This window comes from Saimiri boliviensis, chromosome 12, assembly GCF_048565385.1.
Source record: "Saimiri boliviensis isolate mSaiBol1 chromosome 12, mSaiBol1.pri, whole genome shotgun sequence".
Lineage (NCBI taxonomy): Eukaryota > Metazoa > Chordata > Mammalia > Primates > Cebidae > Saimiri > Saimiri boliviensis.
Window position 1 is genome coordinate 61815248 of NC_133460.1, and position 22446 is coordinate 61837693.

A 22446-nucleotide genomic window follows, 5' to 3' on the forward strand; every position below is an offset into this window, starting at 1 on the left:
ATTCAGCTGTGAACCCATCTGGACCTGGGCTTTTTTTGGGTGGTAGGCTCTTTATTGCTGCCTCGACTTCAGACCATGTTATTGGTCTATTCAGGGTTTCGGCTTCTTCCAGGTTTAGGCTTGGGAGGTTGCAGGTGTCCAGGAATTTATCCATTTCTTCCAGGTTTACTAGTTTATGTGCATAGAGTTGTTTGTAATAATCTCTGATGATGGTTTGGATTTCTGTGGAATCTGTGGTGATATCACCTTTATCGTTTTTTATTGCATCAATTTGGTTATTCTCTCTTTTCTTTTTTATTAATCTGGCTAGTGGTCTGTCTATTTTGTTGATCTTTTCAAAAAACCAGCTCCTGGATTTATTGATTTTTTGAAGAGTTTTTTGTGTCTCTATTTCCTTCAGTTCTGCTCTGATCTTGGTTATTTCCTGTCTTCTGCTAGGTTTTGAGTTTTTTTTATCTTGCTCCTCTAGCTCTTTCAATTTTGATGATAGGGTGTCAATTTTAGATCTCTCCTTTCTTCTCATGTGGGCACTCATTGCTATATATTTTCCTCTAGAGACTGCTTTAAATGTGTCCCAGAGATTCTGGTATGTTGTGTCTTCGTTCTCATTGGTTTCGAAGAACATCTTTATTTCTGCCTTCATTTCATTGTTTATCCAGTCAACATTCAAGAGCAAGTTGTTCAGTTTCCATGAAGCTGTGCGGTTCTGAGTTAGTTTCTGCATTCTGAGTTCTAACTCGATTGCACTGTGGTCTGAGAGACTGTTTGTTATGATTTCTGTTCTTTTGCATTTGCTGAGGAGTGATTTATTGCCAATTATGTGGTTAATTTTAGAGTAGGTGTGATGTGGTGCTGAGAAGAATGTATATTCTGTGGATTTGGGGTGGAGAGTTCTATAAATGTCTATTAGGTTTGCTGGTTCCAGGTCTGTATTCAGGTCCTGGATATCCTTGTTGATTTTCTGTCTGGTTGATCTGTCTAATATTGACAATGGGGTGTTAAAGTCTCCCACTATTATTGTGTGGGAGTCTAAGTCTCTTTGTAAGTCATTAAGAACTTGCCTTATGTATCTGGGTGCTCCTGTATTGGGTGCGTATATATTTAGGATCGTTAGCTCTTCTTGTTGCAGTGATCCTTTTACCATTATGTAATGTCCTTCTTTGTCTCTTTTGATCTTTGTTGCTTTAAAGTCTATTTTATCAGATATGAGAATTGCAACTCCTGCCTTTTTTTGCTCTCCATTTGCTTGGTAGATCTTCCTCCATCCCTTTATTTTGAGCCTTTGTGTATCCTTGCATGTAAGATGGGTTTCCTGGATACAGCACACTGATGGGTTTTGGCTTTTTATCCAATTTGCCAGTCTGTGTCTTTTGATTGGGGCATTTAGTCCATTTACATTTAGGGATAGTATTGTTATGTGTGAATTTGATGCTGTCATTTTGATGCTACCTGGCTGTTTTGTTGGTTAGTTGATGCAGATTCTTGATTGTATTGATGCTTTTTTACCATTTGGTGTGTTTTTGGAGTGGCTGGTACTGGTTGTTCCTTTACATGTGTAGAGCCTCTTTCAGGAGTTCTTGTAGAGCAGGTTTGGTGGTGATGAAATCTCTGAGTGCTTGCTTGTTCACAAAGGATTTTATTTTTCCTTCACTTATGAAGCTTAGTTTGGCTGGATAGGAGATTCTGGGTTGAAAGTTCTTTTCTTTGAGGATGTTGAATATTGGCCCCCAATGTATTCTGGCTTGTAGGGTTTCTGCTGAGAGATCTGCTGTGAGTCTAATGGGCTTCCCTTTGTGCGTAACCCGACCTTTCTCTCTGGCTGCCCTTAGCATTTTCTCTTTCATTTCAACCCTGGTGAATCTGACGATTATGTGCCTTGGGGCTGCTCTTCTTGAGGAATATCTCTGTGGTGTTCTCTGTATTTCCTGGATTTGAATATTGGTCTGCCTTGCTAGGTTAGGGAAGTTTTCCTGGATAATATCCTGAAGAGTATTTTCCAGCTTGGATTCATTCTCTTCATCACATTCAGGTACACCTATCAGACGTAGATTAGGTCTTTTCACATAGTCCCACATTTCTTGAAGATTTTGTTCATTCCTTTTTGCGCTTTTTTCTCTGTTCTTGCCTTCTCTTTTTATTTCATTGAGTTGATCTTCGACCTCTGATATCCTTTCTTCTGCTTGGTCAATTCGGCTGTTGAAGCTTGTGCATGCTTCACGAAGTTCTCATGTTGCGTTTTTCAGCTCCATCAATTCATTTATACTCCTCTCTATGCTGTCCATTCTCGTCAGCAGTTCGTCCAATCTTTTTTCAACGTTGCTATTTTCTTTGCGATGGGTTAGAACATGTCCTTTTAGCTCATTGTAGTTTCTTACTACCCACCTTCTGAAGTCTGATTCTGTCATTTCATCACCCTCCTTCTCCATCCGGTCTGGTTCCCTTGCTGGTGAGGAGTTGTGGTCCCTTTTAGGAGGAGAGGTGTTCTGGTTTCGGGAGTTTTCATCCTTTTTGCGCTGGGTTCTTCCCATTTTTGTGCGTTTATCCACCTGTTGTCTGTCTCTGTCCCAGGGAGTTGGAGCTTTATGAGTTTCCCTTACACTACTGCCTTTTTTGATTTTTCTTTCAGGTCGGACCCGCCCAGCTAGCAGCAGGCCTAGCCTCTGCCTGCCCGCAGGGGCTTTGCTGAGCTGCTGTGGGCTCTGCCCAGCTGCCCTGAGCTCTTCCCTGTAGTCCTTTTTATAAGGGCGTAGTTAGAACTGTCTCGGCAATGGTGGCCCCGCCTCTGTTATGGTGGACTCTCTCTGTTGTGGCAGGTTGCCTCGGCAACGGCGGGTTGCCTCGGCAATGGCAGCCTGCCTCCGTAGCGGTGGAGAGTCTCAGTAATGGCGGAAGCCCCTCCCCCACGGAGCCGGACCGTCCCGGTTCAGCTGTGCTTGGTTTGAAGGGCTCAACCCAGAGGGTTTCCAATTACTGTTTTTGTTTTGGTTGTTGTTGGGGGTGGAGGGGTGGGACCAACCGAGCCTGATCATCTGGCTCCCTGACTCAGAGTCTTTTCTTTTAAGTTGAACGACCCCGCGTTCCGGTCGCTTGTTGAAAAGGCGCCGGGATCTCCCGTGCTGCGACTCACGGAGTCGGCTCGAACCGCGGCGCCGGCTCCTGGCGGATTTTTTGCCTAGGAATCTCCTGGCCTGACTCGCTATTTCAGATGAATGGGCTATTCTGCCGTCTCAGGGCTCTGCTCGCCAGCTAAGAGGGTTCCCAGACCAGTGGCTTTTGTACGGAGAACCGCAGCAACAGGGCGTGGTCACAGCAGCTGCGCGGGCGGAATCAGCCCCGCGGGGGCCAAAACAGCCGCACCGGCTGGGACTGCGACGCTGGCGACCCCTCTGCCTGGGTATCTCCTGGTCTGTGGGCAATAAGAGTTCGTCTGGAAATGTGGCGTCCACTCACCCTCTGCACTTTCACTGGGAGCTGAAGTCCTGAGCTGTTCCTAGGCGGCCATCTTCCCAGCATTCCCGCAGATTATTTTTAAAGCAGGTCTTGCAAGCATTAACAACCTGTTTAACCATTTGTATGAGGTTTTTACCTGAGAATATTCTCTAGGCCAATTGATAGGTTTTATCTTTACCTTGGTGGAAGGCCTGCTGAAGACTTTTAAGAACTTTCCACTGGTTGGCAGCTGGTAGATGAAGTTTGCTGTCCTCTGATTGTAGCTATCCTGAGGTCTAAAGAATTTATCCCTGCAAGGTGGCCCATTCTGCTTCCGTAGGAGAATACTGAGGTTTTATTTCTCTTATGGGGCCCTCTCAGATCAGTGGAGGAGGGCTGTGGCAGGGTTTAAGGAAGCCCTGCAACCTTAAGTTATCAATGATGGTTTCTTTAGATGGACACCACCCATGGAAACCATTGTGGTCTGAGCCCATGACGAAGGGAAGGCCTAGAGAACAGGGATTATCCGTGCTCACCTGTGACTCCATCCCCACAACTGTTGGCAACCTTTGAGTTCCCTGGGCCTTATCTATGCCATGGAGCATGGCCTCCTTCCTTGAAGCAAGGACTTAATCAACAGTAATTACTCTTGCTCATTGGCACCATGCCTGTTGCCTCTCTTTGGATCCCCTAGATCTGGTTTTTCTTTCTAGGGCTTCAATTTAAAGTTTGGGATTGAGTTTGGGACAAAAGGGTGTCTCAGGGGGTGTATGGATTTATTTAGATGAAATCTCTCGCAGGCCTTGCCAGATTTTCAGTTATTTGCAAGTGGGGTCATGCCTCTGCTGCTTCCCTATCATAAGCAGAGAGCTGAGGTAGAAAATGGACCCTCTTACAGAGAAAAGAAAACAAGAAAAAAAAACAGCTTAAGGAAGGGAAGAACATCTTGCTCTATGCAAATGGATTCCTTTATTCACTTCCTCTCATTTGGATTGAACTGGAACCCTTGGCCAGGGGAGGACGGACTTCATGGGCACATGGTGGGAAGGAATGACAAGCAGAAAATGCTGGCCAACTGGCCACATGAGGCCCTTGGTGCCCGAGACTGCTCTGAGGCCTGGACAGCAGCCGGGGGCCTCTCTGTCCCCACGTGGCCATCGGGTGTGGCAAGTGCATGCTGTGGACGTGCTCAAGTGCCCCAGCCAGGAAGGGAGAGGGTGAGGAGGGAAGCTGCTGTGTGCTGTGCACCTGTGGGTTTGGGGTCGGAGTGTGGATGGCACCTCTAAGAACAGATGGAAATCACGTTGTTCTGAATTGTGTATCTGATGGTTGGGCCAAAGGCTCATTCTACTTAGTAACATTTCTGCAGTTTGCAGCAATACCCTTATAAAAGAAGAAATAGACATTTCAAACCATGAACGAAGAAAGGGAAAGGTACCATAGAAAAGTCTGGGGGTCTTGGCTGACCCTATAATGGTAGGTTAGGGACAGGGTCCAGTCCAGGCACTTTCTGGCAACACTGAGGAGCGGTCTCAGCCAGATGCCATCAGTTGCCCTAGGACTTTACTCCAGTCCCACGTAATGGCTAGACCTCTGCATGGGAAACAGAGCCAACATTCCTTTCACTTGAAAGAAAGAAAGAGGTGGCAGGGTTGCATCCTGACCTGTGCAAGTGGCGTAGCTCAGAGGAAAGTCTGAGGACAAGGAGTCTTGGGAAAAAGCGAAGGGACAGATCCAGCAGATCCGCATTTACTCACCCTTCTGACATACTTCAGACAGGCCCCCAGATGAAGCAGGTTATTTCCCTGACTCCTTTGCTGGACTCACAAAGGAGATGCCTCATTTACTCAGCCTGCAGCCCTCAACTTCTCATGAGAGGGAGTGCGCAAGGGAATGAGGCAGGAACTGGACAAGTGCTGGAATCATCTGGCCACTTCGATGCTAGCAGGAGCTAACTCCACTCACGTGGACCTGCTGCACCTCACCCCTCATGGGAGGAAACGCACAGGTGAGTGGGTGCAGGAGTTGAAGAGAGTGTTTGGGGCACTGGCGGAAGTGAACTCCACGTGGGCCCTGCAGCAGCATCTAGGGGGAGTGCCTGCAACCCCTGAAGCCCCAGAGGGAGTGTTGCCCTGCTCTTTTAGCTCTGCTGTCTGCACACTGCTTAAGTGTTAACAGCTCAGTGGGCCCTCTGTCTTCACGTGAGGCAACTGCCCTCTGCCAGCGAGGGTGAAGGGTCAGTGTGACATCATTTTGTATCCACACTCATGGCTCCTGAGCTCTTGTTTTACATCCAGGAGAAATGAACTCACACAAATGAATTGAAGAATGATAAATGTGGGGGATTTTATTGCCAATGAAAGTGGAAGCGGAACTAAACAGCAGATGGGGCAGAAAGGTAATCTTCCCCTGATTTCTGGCTATCTCTGTCTAGATTCTTCTCCAAAGTTATGCTGTCAAGCTGTCCTTCTGAAGTCAAGCTGCTTCTCTCTGATGTCCAGCCATATTCCCTGACATCCAACTGCTTCTCTCTGCATACAGGATGAGTATGGGGTCTTCACAGACACACAGTGGAGGGTGGGGCAGGTCACAGGTAGTTGAGGAAAAGGCGACATTCAACTGGCTAAACAGGGGTATAAGTTCTCACTTTGGGCCATAGTCTCAGGGTTTTTGGCTTGAGGGTGAAGCTTTGCCAGGAACTTCCCCCTTTCTGCCTAGAATTTCTCTGCCCTCTGTCCCTATCAATAGTTAATATGGCTGGGCACAGTGGCTCATGCCTGTAATCCCAGCACTTTGGAAGGCTGAGGCAGGCCAATCAGGAGGTCAAGAAGTTGAGACTATCCTGGCCAACATGGTGAAACCCCATCTCTACTAAAACTACAAAAATTAGCTGGGTGAGGTGGCACACACCTGTAATCCCAGCTATTCAGGAGGCTGAGGCAAGGGAATTGCTTGAACCTGGGAGGCAGAGGTTGCAGTGAGCCGAGATTGTGCCACTGCCCCACAGCCTGGCGACAGAGTGAGACTCTGTCTCAAAAAAAAAAAAGTACCTATTCAAATTTATTTATATTTCTATATTTTGTAATAATTTTATCATATGTAATTTCAGTGCTTTTGTGGAATCAAGAGTGGTCAAGCCATCAAATAAAGAACACCAGGAACAAACCTGTAGTTGAATGAGTTGAGTTGATTAAGTTGCTGTGACAAAGGAGAATGGACAAAAGAATCACGGTGCATTTCAATAGGAAGGAGATTTTCATGGTTGAGCTCATCCTGGGTAATTCTGAAATAGAGATGGGAGGATCAGCTTTGAACTGGGTATACTCATGAAGCAATTCTGCAGCTGTAGAGTGGCCTTAGGAGTAGTATTGTTTTATGCTGGCTTTGCCAGCTGCTTTGTCTGCGTCTGCTGTGTCGGCTACAGTCTGATTCTCAACAGGGCTGATTTTTGTCTTTCTCGATTCTGGATGATTTTACATTTTCAGGTAAGAAGATTATTACTCGAATTCCCGTGTTGCTCATAAATCCATCCTTTGTGGGTATTTCACTGTCCAGTTGCTAATACAACACCAATTCTATATTAAGACATAAACAAAGTCTTAATCAGTATAATTAAATTTTAAAGCCATATTGAATGATAAAAAAATATAATAAAGCTAAGAATCAGAATAAGAATCTAAACAAATTTTGAATGCTATAATATTGTCTAAGATGTTTTATAAACAGTTTAGGAAAAAAAGATAATCAAAACAGGAACTATAATATATTTACAAAATAAAGAATAAAAACACTTTCTACCAAAATGTAAGATATGTAGCCCAACTTTTCATTAGTGGATAAGTCATATCTATAAATTGTTTATGATTAAATATGAAAAATAAAATTAAATAAACAAGGAATTTGATGTAAAGCTTTTGTAAAATAAAAATTAATACTTTTATGGAAATCAGAAGAAATCATTAAGAGCAAAACACAAGCAATTAGAAAAGAGATATTGAGTAGAATTTATGAAAATACCCAGAGCATATTATTTAGAAAACTAGCCTAATAAAAATATATTACTTGCAAGCCTAATTAAGAGAAAAGATGATATTACCTTTAACATTAGGCATTTTAAAAATTTAATTAACTAATAATAAAAGAATGCATTCTTAATGTCCTAGGGAATATCCAAGTTCTCATAACATGGAGGAAACCTTGAGATATTTAACACTGCCTTTAATTCAAGATACTATTCTGGAAAGTTCATTTGCATTTTGTAGTTCAAGCTTATTTTTCAGAAATTAAACTCTTTATTATTTATGTAATTTTATATAATACATACACACATAACTATATTATATATATTTTTAAATATTTTACATCCTTTTAAACCCAATGAATATTTTTCATATGTATAACGAGAAGTTTATAAAGTATACAATTTAATATCACATGTATATATACATGCACATACATATTTGTTAAAATAATAACAAAATGATAAAGTGAGTACTGGTGCAAAATTATATTTTTCTACAGGTATGTAGAGGCCTTTGAAGATGATCACATTATTATCTTTGACCTTCACTCCATGATGTGATTTTCTTTAACAGCAGCATCAATAAGTGAATTGCATGGAGGTTAAGTTTGCTTTTAACATATCCACAATTTGATTTGGTGGCAAACCATCCTTTCTTTAAATGTACACTTAGCATTTTCTCAATTTTAAAAAACACGCAGTCATGTGTCACATAATGAGGGAATGTGTGATGAGAGATGCGTCATTAGAGGATTTCCTTGCTGTGCAATCGTAGGGTATACTTACACAAACCTAGATGGCAGAGCCTATGCACCCCTAGGCTGTATGGTATAGTCTGTTACTCCTGGGCTATAAACCTGTACAGCATGTTACTGCACTGAACACTGAGGCAGTTGTAAGCCAATGGTAAGGACTTATCTACACATATGTAAACCTAATGTAATGTAATGATGTTGGCAATTCGAATATGCCAAAGGTAAGTCATAAAATGTTTCCTTTAAGTGAAAAGGTGAAAATTCTCAACTTAAGGAAAGAAAAATATGGTGTTTGGTTTGCTAAGATCTATAGTAAAAATAAGTCTTCTATCTTTGAATGTATGAACAATATATCGCTTTACTGGTGCTATTTTGTCATTAATGCTATTAATCTCTTACTGTGCCTAATTTATAAATTAAACCTTACCATAGCATTGTGTGTACAGGAAAAGCACAATGTACAGAGGCTGTGGTGCTTTCCATGGTTTCAGGCATCTGCTGGGGGTTTCGGCAGGTATCCTTCATGGATAAGGGGAGACTGCTGTACATTTCCATTGAGTTTCCAGATGAACTCAGCTTCTTCAGCTGCCTCTGCTAATGACCAGTCACTGCCCTTCCATGTCTATTATAGGGTCCAAGGGAAACTTCCCCATTGCCCTCTGAAGGTTTACTAAAAATCACTGACCAAAAGCAGAGTAATAAAATAAAAAGCAGACAAATTTATTTGATCACAGTTTTATGTGACTTGGTAGCGTTCAGAATTAAGACCCAAAATACAGGGAAATTGTCCTTTATTATGCTTCGATTCAACAAAGTATGGACAGCTGTGTAGAAATATGATTGGACAAAAGGGGTATGATCTAATGTGAGTAGGCTTAGTGGGGAAACCCAGCGAGGGCTTCTTGTTTAGATTTTTCTTGGCCTCTCCTGTGCAGCATCCCTTCCTTTGAGCATGGGGCAGTATCCTCTCTGGAATGGGGGTCTGATGACAGCCAAACATGATAGGTCAGATCATTTCTTTAGGGACCGTTTTACACAGAAAGGCATGGGGAATGTTAGAGTAATATTTTTAGATTTTATGCCTGGCTTTGAGGGAAAGGAATTCTGCTTTCTATGAACTACCTTGGAAAAGGAGATTTTGGCTTCCACAGCTAACCTCAGGGCAGAATGAGAGGCCACAGGCAGGAGGAGAGGAGCAACTCGGAAGGAAGCCTCGGCTTCTTAGGTCTTCATTTTGGGGTATCATTTTTTGAGCCCCAGCTCGACTTTTCTCTGACAAGGGGAAGGTAGCCTTTTCTTGCTGAATTCCTGTTCTGTGACAACTGGGGACTAGGACTTTTGAATACATGAACTTTTAAAATCACCAATAACCCTGCCTGGTAGGTACTGTATGCATTCTTCTTGTTATAGACATGAAGGCTTGCAGCTATGAAACAGTAATTTGCTTAAGACACATTGCTACACAGAGACAGAGCTGGGAGTTTAGTTTGGGTATGCTTGACTTTTAAACCAATGATCTGTCCTTAAGGAATTATCTTCTTTCTTAATCTGGTAATAATAATTATAGAACATTCACTGTCTACATCCAGGTAAATCACCACCCTAGTCATTCTAATCTGTAAATTAGTCTGAGGTCTAGGCAATTAATAAAACAGTCAGTCTTGCTGTGGTTGCTCTGATTTCTCAGCACAGAGCTACCCAGAGGGGTCAAAGCCCCTTACAAGGGAAAGCCCAGGGCACATTGCAGCCAGCGGTCATCTTCTATGTGATAGTAGGTGACGCTTTGGGGTCATTTGTATAGATGTAGGCAAAGCAAATGTCATTTTACGAGCTTGGTATGGCACAGGACTAGTTCTCTATTTTCTGATACTCATCTCCTCATTATTCTTGCTAATACTGGGTAATTGAACTTGTTTTTTCTGCAATCTCCTTCTGAATGAGAAGCGTATGACTTTGGATAGGGTCGAACTTTGAGGAACCCCAGATGAGACCTTTTACTAGATGCAAACAAGGCAGACATAAGGTGTAAAGGTAGCGCTGAGACCATGTGGATGGGCGGACAGTGGTAACTGGCTGATTCCCACGTCACTCTGGTGGGCCACCTGAATGGTCTGATATACTGGCACAGGTTGAACCCAAGACTTGATTCAGGGAGGTGCTGGTCACGGAAAAGATACTACTGTTTGCTTGAGGGAGCTTTGGCCTCACACTCCTGAAACAGTGACAACATCTCAGTAGAGCTGCTGGGTATTGGAACGGTCACATAATGAGGGAATGTGTGCTGAAAGATGCGTCATTAGGTGATTTCCTTGCTGTGCAATCGTAGGGTGTACTTACACAAACCTAGATGGCAGAGCCTATGCACCCCTAGGTTGTATGGTACAGTCTATTACTCCTGGGCTATAAACCTGTACAGCCTCTGCTGCTGGGTATTGGAACGGTCAATGAAAGCCACAACAAACCACAATTAAGGTTACTGTGAAGACTTTCAGTCACTACAAGAGTGTGAGCAAGAGGCTAAAACTGGAAAAGGCACCCAGCCCCCCAACTCTGCCTCCTTTTCATTTTTCTCCTTGAAAAGGATCTCTTATCAAAAACCAGGAGAGAGTTACCTAACTGTTGAAGGAATCCCAAACAAAAGTTCTTGCAGTTTTATGGATGACGTGCCAGGGAGGAAGGAAAGGGGAGAAGAGTAGATTTAGAAAAGTATTGTGTACTGAGTCAGAGTGGCATCTTCAAGATTCCCCACCATCCCATGAGTCGGTCTCAAAAGAGGCTCCTGAAGAGGACCTCTGTTTAAAGCCTCCCGTGATGAGACGTAGGAATATAGGCGCCGAGGCTCGGAATGCTAAGAAGCCAAGAGCCTGAGCCGCACAAAGGCCCTGTGCTCTCACCTGCAGCTGGCTTCAGAGACTGCAGCACACTGGCTGTGAGCAAGCCTAAGGCAGGAAGAGCAGGGCAGTTTCCCCTCCTGAGGCTTGATAGATACGCCTTTGTAATTGCTAATGGTCAGGATTTAAACACCTCAAGCGAATGTTTTCAACCAAGGGCCAGACTCCTCAAACGCAGTGCTTTGAGCAATCAGGACCAAAAAAAAAAAAAAAAGGAAAGTGATTTGCCATCCTGTTCCAGGGAAAAGTTATACAAGAGGGAACTTACGTTCTTCACAGTCTCATATTTGGTCTGATTTTATACCCACAGTAGTGTGTGCCTTCGTCAAATTCTTCTTTCCTCATAGGCATTTCTGTCATGGTTTAAACTTATTTAATTATTAGGTACTGATATATAAAATTCACTTCTAAAATTAATCTCTGTGGCTTGTAAAGTCCTTGATGATTCTAGTTACTGAATTCTGATGACTGGCATAAGTAAATAAACTGTGTATGAGGTGGTGCAATAATTGGGATTTTTTGTTTTTGCTTTTCTCTGCTTCAGAATGATTGAATTTTCATAATGTTCAATTGGGCTGCATCAGTCTAATACTATGTTCCCACGTGAGTAAGCTGTAGAAACGGCTTGAAAAATAATGTAGGATTGTCACCAACTCCAACACTAAAAAAATCACATATTTATTTTGTTTATTTTCTGTCTCCTACCATTAGAATTTAAGTTTCCTAGAAGTGGAGGGGTTTTTTGCTGTCGTTTTGTTTTATTTTTGGTCTTGTTTTTAATCACTGTAGTATCTCTAGCACCTAGAATAGTGTTTGCCACATAGTTGTACCGTTCATGTTTAGTTAAAGAATCAATGAACAAAATCGGCATTATATGAAATAGATTTTTTTTCTGCTTTTATTACTGCACCTCTGCTAGCCTGTCTACCAAAATGCTTTCCTCGACCAAACTCTATTCAGACTCTTGAACTTTTCAAATAGGTTCAGCTTTTAGACTTCTGTGATCATATCTACATTGGCCAATATTAACTAAAATTGTGCTAAGTCAGATTAACGAGGGCCCTCCAACCTCTACCTCCCCAATATCTAATCAGGTTTCTCACCCTCTACCATTTTCCAGGTGATGTCTGACCACTCTGGTCTGCCTTTGGCAAGAATCCTGTTAGGTCAGTTTATCCAGAATCCCTCTTCCCCCTGAGGTTTCCTTCTGATAATTTTTTATCTACTGATCCTCACTCTGCTCCTTGGCTCTCAGCCTGCACTTGTCCAGGCTGTATTGAGAATTGAGCCTGGTTCTATACTGAGATTTCTTTCCCTGAATTGCAATAGTGCTGAGTGAAATCTGTTTTCACCACTTTAGCCACAGTCTCGTCCTGTTTTTTTCTTTTACGCTGTAACTGCTAAGAAGGAAGACACAGCTCCTCACACGTCCAGGGGTAATAATTGCTCAAGTCATCAATTTCATTAAGAGAACAAATACTCAAAGAGTAAGATTTCAAGATGATAAGGAGAAATTGTACAAGTACAACCAAATTTTGGATGCCTCACATAATCTGACGCATATATTCTAATTTCCCTCTTAAATTTTGATTTCAAGGATACTCAAGCTAAAAGGACAGAAGTAGCAACCCCTCATTTTGATTTTATCACTGTACCCTCATGGGGTCTGTGATCACTCAGTGGTTGTTGTATTGCACTCTGTTGATAGGTTTATGTCATCGGACTTCACAATGGATGATTCTGAAATTTCATCTTTCAAATCTCAACCCCCCAGTATTTCCCTCACAAAGTTATTAACACATGAACATACTTATTAAGATTACTAAATGATTTCAAGCAGAATTCACAATTTTAATAATAGCAGATTTTAATAGAACACAAGTATTTAAAAATGATTTCTAAATATTTCTTGCTTATGTAACTATAAAATTGACTTTGATATGACTTTCAATCTATAAATCATGCTAAATTCACTGATTATTTATAATAGATTATATGTAGATATAAATTATTTGATTTCCTATGTATAATAAATTGTATAGTCTAAAAGTAATGAGTTATGTTTCTTCCTTTCTAGTTCTTTTCTTGTCTTAATGCACCAGCTGTATGCTTTAATAGGTTATTAATTTAAAGTGATAACATTGATATGTCACCTTATTTCTGGACTCAGAAAAAAAGTTTTCAACATTTTAAACTTAAGGATAATATTGTCAATGCATACTTTTTTAAAAAAAACAGATTAGGAAAGTTCTGTTCTAGTCCTAATTTTCTTATTTTCTAATATTTCTCATTATGAATATTGAATTTTAACAAAAAATGGGTTTCTTTTTGGCTGCTAACGAGCTTATGCTATTTTCTGTGTGTCCTGTTAATGCATGAATTTTTGTGATCTACTTTTAAGTGTTAAACCAAACTTGGTGGGCCAGAATCAACCTAAAAATTTGTCATATAAAGTTCATTTACTAGAATTATTATATTAAATATTTATAAATAAATGTAAAATGTTTTTGTACTGTTACTAGACTTGGTGGGATAATAATACTTCTGTAGTGTTTACATATAGCCCAGGGTGGTAATTCATTCAGTTTTCCTGGGTTGCAATGTTATCAAGGTTAGCTCGACTTCATAAAATTCATTAAAGAGCTTTTTTCGGTTCTCTTCTTTAGAAGAGTTTATGTGATATTAACATTATTTCATGTTTGAAATCTATTGTAAGACCACATGTATACAGAATATGCTTTAGAAGAAAATTATAGATTCAATATCTTATTGAATACAGGCTTATTCTGATTTTATGTTCCTTCTTGAGAGTGTTTGAATACATAGGATCTGTATGAGAGAATTTTAAGGGATGATGAGTATTTTCTTTATTCTAACTTTGGTGTTGGTTATCCTAATTTCTGAATGTGATAAAATTTGTAGACTTGTCTGACAATATACTATTTCAAATTATGATGAAGCTTTGTCAGTGAGGGTTTCAGATCTTCTCTGAGAAAGATTCATTTCTGAAACTCACTCTGAACATGTCTAGTTCTCCCTGATTTTAAGTGGGTTTTGTTGTCTTGGGTCTCAGCTTTGGAATATGTTCATGAAATTCCTAGGATAGGTCCTATTCTAATTAAACTTTGGAAAATTTTGTCTGATTCTGTGGTTAAACCTCTTTCCCTTCACTATTTTCTACCAAACTCCACCTTAGCCTAAACCCTTCGGTACTCAGCATCCAGAAGCTCAGTCTCTGAACCCAGGCTCTCAGTCCTGCTTATAGTTGGCTACTTCCCTGGAATTGGACATTCTCATCTGGCCATGCACCTAGGCATAGCACAAAATTCCTTCCCTTCACAGCATAGGAGAATTGTATTTTTCTTAGAAATTTAACCTCCTTCCAACTAGTGAGCACCAAATATGACAAATAGATACTTTTCAACAAGTTTATGAAATGTTTACATGCTTTGAATCATATAAAATCAATTATTGATATAGGTCAGATTAGAAATGATAGATAATTTTTAATAGAATTGAGAGTTCATGAGTCTTTGAAACAGGAGTTTTATTAGGGTCATTATGCAGCCCCATCTGTTTTAAAATTTGAGACTCACATTATAAAAAAACCCACAAAAATGATAATGAGAAAACAATAAAACAGAAAAATTTAATTTTTCTAAAATTGTTTACCTCTTTTCTTAAACATCTTACTATAAATCTCAAACACTTTTCTAGGTGAAAAATATTTTCTCACTTAGGTACTTGTCACATGGAGAGAAAGAATGCTTTCAGTTATAATTTGGTAAACTTGGCAGTCTACAAAAATGTTAAATAGTATCTGTGTTCTATTCAGCATAGTCGCAGTGAAGAAAGTACAGAGATTTATCCAGAATAACATGGATATTGTAGCACATAAATCTTATTGATTTACCAGTTCTACATTTTACTTTTCTGTTGCAAAAATGTTTTAACTTTCCATTAGTGAAAGTTGTCCAGAGGCTGTCCAGAGGCAAAAACTTATGAACAAAAAGTTTTTCTTTTGAAATCCACACAAAAAAATATGTATCTGCCTCACACATATTGACTTATATAAGATAGGGACACTTCACCGCATCCTCAAACTCAAATCTGAATGCATTTGCCTGGCCCCATAAGAGCTGTAAGTTTCTTTTCATTAGCTATCACAAAGGGTGTCTTCTAGGCTTTAGCTGTTTCTGCACTGTTTAATAAATTTGACAATCAATAAAGAGTTGATCTAAAGATACTATTCAGTCATGTGGTATAATAAAAAATACTTGATCTTTGTCTCTGATTCCTGTCATAGGGATCCTAAAACCCCAGAAATTTCTGGAGTGATAAGAGTGTTGTTTGTTATTGGTAATGAGTTCCCTAACAACCATACCTGAGTTTTTGCTAATGGCCCCAAGATAGCTTCAGGATGGGGACTGGTAGCCAGAGAAACAGACTATGTGATTAGAGGTTTGGAAGTTTCAGTCCCTGCCATCCCAAATTCCAGAGAAAAGAGGCCGGAGGTTGAGTTCAATCACCAATGACCAGTGATTTAAACAGTTGTGCCTACATAATGAAACTTCAATAAAAACTCCTAAACAGTGAAGTTTGGAGATCTTCCAATATGGGGAACACATGAAAGTTCTGGGAAGGGAGTGCGTCTGGAGAGGGCATGGAAGCCCCATACCCTCTAAACCCTTGCCTGGCTCTATGCGTCTCTTTTGATCTGGTTTGATTCTGTGTCCCCACCTAAATCTCATCTTGAATTGTAATCCTCACGTTTCAGGGGATGGGCCTGGTGAGAGTAGTTGGATCGAAGGGGTAGTTTCCCCCATGCTGTTCTCCTGATAGTGAGTTATCAGGAGATCTGATGTTTTAAAGGTGTCTGGCAGTTCCCTGGTCACTCTCCAACTCTCTTGCCAACTTGTGAAGCAGGTACTTGCTTGTACTTAGCCTTCTGCCAGGATCCTAAGTTTCCTGAGGCCTCCCAGCTATGTGGGAACTGTGAGTCAATTACACCTTTTTCCTTTATAGATTACTCAGTCTTGGGTAGTTCCTTATAAAGTGCAAAAACGGACTAATACACCTTCCATCGGGCTATTTCACAGTTGTATCTTTTATAATACACTGTCAATGGTAGTTAAATGTTTTCCTGAGTTCTGTGAGTTGTGCTAGAAATCACTGACAGTGATGAGGGGTTGTGAGAACCTCTGAATTTATAGTTGTTACACCAAAAATGTGGGTAGCTTGGGAACTCCATTTTTGGATTGTATCTGAAATTGAGGCAGTCTTGTGAGACTCAGGCCTTAGGCTGTGGGGTCTTTTCTAACTCTGGATAGCTAGTTCCAGATTTAAATTAAATTTGTGGATATTCAGATGATTTTGGAAAATCCGAGAATTCATTGATGTGGGGAAAAAATAACTCATCAACAAATATTAAATATTTTCTGAACACATGGCTGAATAGCAACATTATTCTCCGCTCTCCAAAGGGACAATTTTCTATTATTTAATTGAATGTCAGACATTTAGTTTACTTTGCCTCTGCTCAAATTCTATGTCTAGGGGCTTGGCCCAGTGGCTCATGCCTGTAATCCCAGCACTTTGGGAGGCCAAGGCAGGTGGATCATGAGGTCAAGAGATAGAGACCATCCTGCTCAACATGGTGAAACCCCGTCTCTACTGAAAATACAAAAAATTAGCTGGGTATGGTGGCACGTGCCTGTAATCCCAGCTACTTGGGAGGCTGAGGCATAATTGCCTGAACCCAGGAGGCGGAGGTTGCGGTGAGCTGAGATCATGCCATTGCACTCCAGCCTGGGTAACAAGAGCGAAACTGTGACTCAAAAAAAAAAAAAAAAAAAAAAAAAAAAAAAAAAAAAAAATTCTATGTCTATTGACATAGCAAAGAGCAAGTGATGTGAAAGTTTTATTCTCAGAGGGCAATTTGTATAATGTCCTAATTGAACATACAGCATTTATTTTATTTCCAACCAAGTTGATTTGTCATGCTCTGAATTATCCATTGTCTATGTTAGTTGTTTTTTTCTTACCAGATTGTATATACACTCCTTGAGTCAGAGGCAGTGTTTATCTATTCTTGCTGAAGTCTAACATTGTCCTAGAATATAGTACTAATGCAACATTACTTATTGATTGACTTAGTATGAGATTTATATAATGAGGAATATGGATTTTTATCCCTGTCTTATTTTTTATGGAGTTTTAAGTTGTACTTTGTCCCCTGGTCCACAATGCACTAAACCTCTGAGTTTCATCTCCATCCTTAGAGCTTCAACCATGTACAGAATATTTTGCTGATGCTGCATTGAGAAGAAAGTCTAAGAGGCAGAGAGACCTCAGTCAAGTTACTTAACCTCCAGGAAACTCAGTTTCTTCAGCTGTCAGACATGGTATACCTTAATAATGCCAATTTCATGAGCTGTCATTGGGGCAAGTGAGAATCCATATAAAAATCTCCCGAAATATTTGGTAGGCATTAAATATGTCTCTCTTTAGCTAATGGGAAAATTAATTGTCTTGCCATTGGTCTGGAGATATTCTGTGGACTGGCAAAATATAATTTAAATAATACATCCCCAAACCTTTTTTTTCTATATTTACATTACATAATCATTGGTTTTATTTAATTAAATGAATGTACTTACAAAATATTTAACCACCTTAGAAAATATAAATCCCAAGATCTCACTGGTAAGTTCTTCATGGAGGGCAAAGATCAAAATTTGTCTCACCATTCATGTTTATCTCTTTCTTTTTATTAAAATAGTGTAGAAGACACATGGAAACATTGTAATGATGCCAGTAAAGAAGGGATTGGTGCTGTTAAATTGGTCAGACAAAAGGTTTTGAGTAGAATAAAGCTGGTAGAAAGAGAACTTGAAAAGGTAAAAGTAACTATTTTAGCAGTAGTTAATATGCTAGGACCTTATATTGTACTTTTCAGATCGTAATTTCTCAAGTCGAGTGCATTTTATATAACATATCAGACAAAAGGGACAATGGTTATTTATTTGAAATTGTTATGATTGTTGAACGTATGTTCTGTGAAAACTGACATGAATAGTTCCCATTTTGAACTTGGAGGAGTTTTGCTTATAAAAATAAAGCCTATAAAACAATCACGGTCACTAAGTATGTTGAATGTTCTATCTGAGGGGCCTAAAGGTTTATTGTATGTTCTTATATTGGATCAGTATAAAGGAGCTAAGAATGTTTGTGTATTTATTTGTTTAACATGTTTTCTGGTTGAAAAAATAACAAAGAAAAATGTGTAATATAGATCACATGTGGCTTACTAAAATTAAACTGTTTGCTACCTGATCCTTTAGGAAAAAAAGTTTGTTAACTTTTGCTGTAGAATATTAACATGTCAAAAAGTGTTTAAAGACCTGTCACATTTGCAGTATTTAATTTTTCTGTGTTCAGATTTGTATAAGACAGTATTAATTTATCACAGTTCTAAATAAAGATAGGGAGGCCAGGGCTAGCAGCAGAAGTGCCGAAGTCCCGGGACACTGTCAGCATGGGCTGCCTCTCCCTCAAGTCCCTGAAGCCACCTCTTGCCCCTTGAGACATAAAAAATCCTTCAAAAAATGTGTTCTGCTCTGATCTTAGTTATTTCTTGTTTTCCTCTACCTTTTGAGGGTTTTTTTGACCTTGAGATTTTTTGATCTTGCTCTTCTACCTCTTTAAATCTTGACAATAGGGTGCCTGTCTATAGACATAAAAAAAACCTTCAAAAAATTAATAAATCCAGGAGCTGGTTTTTTGAAAAGATGAACAAAATAGACCACTTGCCAGATTAATAAAAAAGAAGAGGGAGAAGAATCAAATAGATGCAGTAAAAAATGATAAAGGGGATATCACCACTGACTGCACAGAAATACAATCTACCATCAGAGATTGCTACAAACAATTCTATGCACATCAACCCATAAACCTTGAAGAAATAGATAAATTCCTGGACACCTGCACCCTCCCAAGTCTAAACCAGGAAGAAGTTGAAACCTTGAACAGAACAATAACAAGGGCTGAAGTTGAGGCAGCAATTAATAACCTAACAATCCTAGAAAGTCCAGGTCCAGACGGGTTCATAGCTGAATTCTCCCAGACGTACAAAGAGGAACTGGTACCACTCCTTATGAAACTATTCCAAACAATACAAAAAGAGGGAATCCTTCCCAAATCATTTTATGAGACCAACATCATCCTGATACCAAAACCCAGCAGAGACTCAAAAAAAAAAGAAAACTTCAGGCCAATATCCATGATGAACATAGATGCAAAAATCTTCAATAAAATACTGGCAAGCCAATTGCAACAGCACATCAAAAAGCTTATCCATCACGATCAAGTAGGCTTCATCCCAGGGATGCATAGCTGGTCCAACATACGCAAGTCTATAAATGTAATTCACCGCATAAACAGAACCAAAGACAAAAACCATATGATTATCTCAATAGATGCAGAGAAGGCTTTTGACAAAATTCAATAATTCTTTATGCTAAAAACTCTCCATAAACTAGGTAACGAAGGAACATATCTCAAAATAATAAAAGCTATTTATGACAAACCTACAGCCAATATCATACTGAATGGGCAAAAACTTGAAGCATTCCCTTTGAAATCTGGCACTAGACAGGGATGTACTCTCTCACCACTCCTACTGAATATAGTATTGGAAGTTCCGGCCAGAGCAATCAGGCAAGAAAAAGAAATAAAGAGTATTCAATTAGGAAAGGAGGAAGTCAAACTGTCTCAATTTGCAGATGACATGATTGTATATTTAGAAGACCGTATCATCTGAGCCCAAAATCTCCTGAAACTGATGAGCAACTTCAGCAAAGCCTTAGGATACAAAACCAATGTGCAGAAATCACAAGCATTTCTATACACCAATAATAGACTAACAGAGAGCCAAATCATGAGCAAACTCCCATTCAAAATTGCTAAAAAGAGAATAAAATACCTCGGAATACAACTAACAAAGGATGTAAAGGAACTTTTCAAGGAGAACTACAAACCACTGCTCAAGGAAATAAGAGAGGACACAAACAGATGGAGAAACATTCCATGCTCATGGTTAGGAAGAATCAACATCATGAAAATGGCCATAGTGTCAATGTATAGATTCAATGCTATACCCATCAAGCTACAAATTATCTGCTTCACAGAACTGGAAAAAACCACCTTAAACTTCATACGGAACGAAAAGAGAGCCTGCACAGCCAATACAATCCTAAGCCAAAAGAACAAAGATGGAGGCATCACATTGCCTGATTTCAAACCATACTAACAAGGCTAAAGTAATCAAAAGAGCATAGTAATCATACCAAAACAGAGATATAGACCAATGGAACAGAACAGAGGCCTTGGAGGCAATGCCACACATCTACAACCATCTGATCTTTGAAAAACCTGACAAAAACAAGAAATGTGGAAAGGATTCCCTGTTCAATAAATGGTGTTGGGAAAACTGGCTAGCAGTGTGCAGAAAGCAGAAACTGGACCCCTTCCTGACACCTTACACTAAAATTAACTCCAGGTGGATTACAGACTTAAACATAAGACCTAACACCATAAAAACCCTGGAAGAAAACCTAGGCAAAACCATTCAGGACATAGGCATAGGCAAGGACTTCATGACTAAAACACCAAAAGCATTGGCAACAAAAGCCAAAATAGACAAATGGGACCTAATTAAACTCCAGAGCTTCTGTACAGCAAAAGAAACAATCATTAGAATAAACCAGAAACCAACAAAATGGGAAAAAAATTTTGCAATCTACCCATCTGACAAAGGGCTAATATCCAGAATCTACAAAGAACTTAAACAGATTTACAAGAAAAAAACAAACCCATCCAAAAGTGGGAGAAGGATATAAACAGACACTTTTGAAAAGAAGACATATATGAGTCCAACAAACATATGAAAAAATGCTCATCATCACTGATTTTTAGAGAAATGCGAATCAAATCCACATTAAGACACCATCTCATGCCAGTTAAAATGGCGATCATTACAAAATCTGGAGACAATAGATGCTGGAGAGAATGTGGAGAAATAGAAATAATTTTACACTGTTGGTGGGAGTGTAAATTAGTTCAACCATTGAGGAAGAAGTGTGGCACTTCCTCAAGGACCTAGAAATAGAAATTCCATTTGACCCAGCAATCCCATTACTGGGTATATACCCAAAGGATTACAAATCATTCTATTATAAAGACACATGCACACATACGTTCATAGCGGCACTGTTTACAATAGCAAAGACCTGGAACCAACTCAAATGTCCATTGATGATAGACTAGACAAGGAAAATGTGGCCATATGCACCATGGAATACTATGCAGCCATAAAAAGCGATGAGTTCATGTCCTTTGTAGGGACATGGATGAACCTGGAAACCATCATTTTCAGCAAACTGACACAAGAATAGAAAACCAAACACCACATGTTCTCACTCATAGGCAGGTGTTGAACAATGAGAACACATGGATACAGGGAGGGGAGCATCACACACTGGGGTCTGTTGGTGGGGGCCAAGGGAGGAACAGTAGCAGGGGTGAGGATGTTGGGGAGGGATAAAATGGGGAGAAACGCCAGATGTCAGTGACAGGGGGATGGAGGCAGCAAACCACATAGCCATGTACGTACCTATGCAACAATCCTGCATGTTCTACACATGTACCGCAGAACCTAAAGTGCAATCAATCAATCAATCAATCAATAAAAAGATTATTCAATCATTCCCATTGCTCATGTCAAAACTGTTGGTGTCATTTTCTCCTCTTTATGACACACTAAACATCATCTTATCAATACATCCTGTCTTTTCTATCTTTGAAAAAGATAGATTTCTACCGCTTTTCTTCATCTTGGCTAAAAGTGCCATTTTGTCTTGACTGGATTATTTAAGAAGCCAAATAATGGATTTCTCTTTTTTGCTCTAAAATAGATATAAATCTCTTTCCATTTATTATCAACATATTAACAAGTGAATCTATTAAAATAGTGTCACTCAGATCATAGCATCTTGTGCTCAAAACTCCCCAATAATGTTTCATCTAATTTAGAAAATCAATAATTTTTTACAATTTGTAATCATTACCTACTGTCATAATCGTGTTGTGTAACAAACTATGTAGAATCTCAATAACTTAAAACTACAGTACTTTATTTATACTCATAGCTTCGATGGTGACCATGTAAGTTCAGTTTCCACTTGGCTCAAGTTGTAGATTGGGTCCAATTCTGTTTCTTGCACTCTTTATCATTGCCAATGAATGCTGAATGACAAATCAAAGGCAAGGTGCATGAAGTAGAATACAACGA

General features: G+C 39.7%; 1 long non-coding RNA gene across 2 annotated transcripts in view; it reads right to left on the reverse strand.

The window, feature by feature from the left end:
• Positions 1 to 22446, reverse strand: part of LOC141580723 (uncharacterized) — a 69601-nt gene that overhangs the window by 11084 nt on the left and 36071 nt on the right. The window contains exon 2 of one of the 2 annotated variants that reach the window (XR_012513014.1): positions 6596 to 7004. This is a non-coding gene — a long non-coding RNA (uncharacterized LOC141580723). Of the gene's footprint in view, positions 1 to 5750; positions 7005 to 22446 lie in introns of those variants that run through there. The other variant, XR_012513013.1, reaches the window with a different exon arrangement.